We start from the raw sequence: 3,672 nt of genomic DNA, 5'->3' as shown, positions 1-3,672 counted from the left end.
CGCAACCCTCGGTGTCGCGCCCGCACTGCGCTCAGCCAGAAACTATAGAGCGGACCGGTCTCTATATGGGATCCGAACCCTCGGCGGGAGCACCACCACACTCACAAGCACCACACTCTCCCAAGTGTGCCCCTGGGCCGGCCCCTCAAATGATTTCTGATAGGCCTACCATACGACCTGGCTATTCCACTGCTGTGAATATAGCCAGGGAATGGAAATCATCAGGTCGAAGGGTTACCTGTGCTCCCATATTTATCGCAGGACCATTTACAGTAGAAAGAGTCAGGCACAGAAAGAGAAGCACCACACGTCTTCACTCACTTATCCGTGACAGCTAAAAACAACCAACCAACCAAAGTAATAAACAGTGGGGGGGGGGAATGTGAAACAATCACAATTCCTTGAACTCTTTAAGACAAGCCAACAGATAGGACATAGATGGGGGAGGGCTAGAGGGAGGGAGGGAGGGGGGAAGCGGAACCGGTAAAGGGACACGGAAAGCAACTACACCGTATAGCGATAGATCGAATTATTATTTTTTTGTCCTTTTTGAGACAGGCCGCACTGCACTCAGCCAGTGAGTGCTGTGAGCACACCAGTCATCCCTGTATAGGATCCAAACCCATGGCGGGAGCGCTGCCACACTCCCAGTGCCACACCTTCCCGAGTGCACCACGGGCTCGGCCCTATAGATAGAATTTTTTAAAAATTAAAATAAGTAAAACGAAAAGCAGGGTGGGTGGATGAGTCGAAAGCCTTCCCCCCAGCTCTCACTTCGATGAATCCAACCAAACAGATGTCACCGACACCCTGCTCAGTAGTCATTTTTCGGGGACGAGGGCGACTATGGGTACAGAATGAGCCTCCATGCACAGGGGCTGTGTGGGGGCTGTTTCCACCCCTCCTGGTGTGTGGGTCGGGTCCATCTCTGCATCCGTGAAATCTGCCCATCCATCCGGACACTTGACGTTTATCTCGTGTCATCTCAATCAACACCGTCACAGTGGTAGGGTGGCCCCCCCGAATCCAATACCACCCACCCAATTGACACAGGTTCCAGACGCACGTGTTCACTTTTTTGTTTTATGGACATCTGTCAGGTTTATTTGACGTCTGTACACATCCCATCCGAGGGAAACCGCCCTCCGTTCCCACCCAGAAAGAAAAACACACCAAGCCAAGGTGTACACGGGGGTGAAGGGCCCCTGGCGACCATCAGCCCCAAGCAGGAGAGGGCCGGACCAGAGCATCAGGGGGGGCCAGGGCACTCCAGCGAGCATGCGTCATTTTGGTACCGGCAGCACAGCGGCCACCCCTTTCTCAGGAGCAGGGATGCACGGTCAGCCTCAACCTCTCTGGTGGACAATGGTCAGAGTGACAATGATGGCAAAGTGCCCTGAGGAAGAAAGATCAGAGGAGAGGAAGTATTCAGATTCAGAGTTTCAGACAGAGGGTACAACGTGGGTCCGGGGCCTTCAGTGTACCCAGCAGAATGGGAGAAACTATGAGAGCAGTGATAGGGCGCCCCCCCCCACACTTCCCTAACATACACACTTCGCTTCCATGAAACCAGTCACCATGTGACATGGTAGATTGATGAAGTTCAAATTGCTTAGAAGACGGTGTCGTTTGAAAATCCCCCTCGGCTCTTCAGCGCCTCCCAGGCCCCAGAAGGAAGTTAAAAGATAAATATCAGCCCGCCCTCAGAGAAGTTTGAATTTTGTTTGCTATCCCCCACCCCTCCAAGCTGCCCCCGAGCAATTGACTGGCTCGTTCCAGTTTCCATCAGCAGGTCACGCTAGGCCTCCCCAAAGCCCCTCCTCACGCCAGGAGGGCACGCGCGTATGCGTGTGACTATCCAATAACGATAAGCATGTGACTACTTGGTAGTTTTAAATGTGTGAGCAGTGTGAAAGCGTACCTTTGAAGGAGACCCCTAAACTTCGGGTCAGGGCCGTAGTCTTCCAAGACTTTATTGGAGGGACAGTCGCCAACACGCTTACAAATTCTCAACTCAGGCATTCCGGTTCTCATTCCATGTGGCAGCCTCTCAGCAGAGCCAAGCAACATCGTGACCTGAACAAAACTAGGAAAGGGAGGAGTCTGAGTGAGCATCGCGCCGTTCGAGAAAATGTTTTCAAGGAAGCAGTGTCACCCCATCTCAGGCACGTCCATCGAATGTTGATCCACAACACGTGATGGGCAAGCAAAGTAAGCCGTACAGCCAGAGCGACAAGAAAAGAAAAGACGGCCAGCCCATGGCTCACTTGGGAGAGTGCGGTGCTGATAACACCAAGGCCCCGGGTTTGGATCCCATATTGGGATGGCCGGTTCACTCACTGGCTGAGCGTGGCGCTGACAACATCGAGCCAAGGGTTAAGATACCCTTACCGGTCATCTTTTTTTTAAAAAAAACTTTTTTTAATTAAAAAAAGAAAAGAAAAGAAGGGCTGAGCCCGTGGTGCACTCGCGAGAGTGCAGCACTGGGAGTGCGGCAGCGCTCCAGCCGTGGGTTCGGATCCCGTGTAGAGATGACCCATTCAGTCACAGTGCTCACTGGCTGAGCGCGGTGAGACAGGTCTCAAAAAGGACAAAAAAAAAAAAAAGAGGAAAAGAAAAAAGAAAAAGAACAGCAACAGCAGCAGCGGCAAGAGCAACGGCAACAGCAGTGACAACAAAAAACAAGAACCAACCAAAAAGAAGCAGAAAATGGCGAGCCCTCTGTGGGCCCCTGGGGATCCCGGCTCCATGCCTCAGGGTCCCTCCCAGAGGGTTTGGGTGGCAGTGCGGCCGGACAGCTGGTCAACCCAGACGCCATCCACTCCCCCACTCCAGCACCCCTCCAGTCCATCCAGCTGGTCGTCCTCCATCTCAAAGAAAAGAGGAGGAGGGGGAGTGGTGCATGGGCGTGAAACAAGGGGACCCCCGCACAGACGGGACGATGAGACCAACGGCTGTGCACCAGGCCGCTGGTGCCACCGTGCCTGGGGGACAATCCCCCCCATAACTCCCCCAGGCAGGGTGGGGGAGAGGAGGCGGGAAGTCGGAAGGGGTGCTCGCTCCCCCCCCCCACAGTCCACCCCAACTCCCGCAAAAAGCTCACATGGGATGGGTCGCGCGCAAGACCCGCCAGCCACCCCGGTGGGGCACGGGGGCTGGAAGTCGGGCCGTGGGTGGAGGGAAAGGATGGAAATGCAGGAAGAGAGCGAGGAGAGGCACGGAGCCTCTCCGACCGACCCAGCCCTTAGAGCCAATCCTGATCCCAAAGTTACAGATCCGGCTTGCCCACTTCCCTTACCTACATTGTTCCAACATGCCAGAGGCTGTTCACCTTGGAGACCTGCTGTGGATATGTGTACAGCCCGGTGTGAGATTTACACCCTCTCCCCCCGGATTTTCAAGGGCCAGCAAGAGCCCACCAGACACCGCCAGAACCACGACACTTTCCAAGGCACAGGCCCCTTGGGGCGAACCCACTCCAGGGTGCCATGCCATTCACAAAGAAAAGAGAACTCTCCCTGGGGCTCCCACCGGCTTCTCCGGGATTGGTTGCATTACCGCACTGGACACCTCACGGCGACCATCTCTGCCACTCCGGATTCGGGGATCTGAACCCGACTCCCTGTCGATCGGCTGAGGGCAATGGAGGCCTTCGCCCGTCCCTTCGGAACA

General features: G+C 55.0%; 1 long non-coding RNA gene across 1 annotated transcript; it reads right to left on the bottom strand.

Annotated features, from left to right (window-relative positions):
* Positions 1–1,074: 1,074 nt before the first annotated feature.
* On the bottom strand, positions 1,075–2,208 carry LOC103583935. Its single transcript, XR_549911.1, has 2 exons — positions 1,922–2,208; positions 1,075–1,396 (listed from the first exon to the last, which is right to left on the bottom strand). It is a non-coding gene; the product is annotated as an uncharacterized LOC103583935 (long non-coding RNA).
* Positions 2,209–3,672: the final 1,464 nt, after the last annotated feature.

The sequence above is a fragment of the Galeopterus variegatus genome, unplaced genomic scaffold (assembly GCF_000696425.1).
Source record: "Galeopterus variegatus unplaced genomic scaffold, G_variegatus-3.0.2 Scaffold30928, whole genome shotgun sequence".
Lineage (NCBI taxonomy): Eukaryota > Metazoa > Chordata > Mammalia > Dermoptera > Cynocephalidae > Galeopterus > Galeopterus variegatus.
The sequence above is the reverse complement of the archived record's forward strand: the minus strand, read 5'-3'. Positions and strand labels throughout refer to the sequence as shown.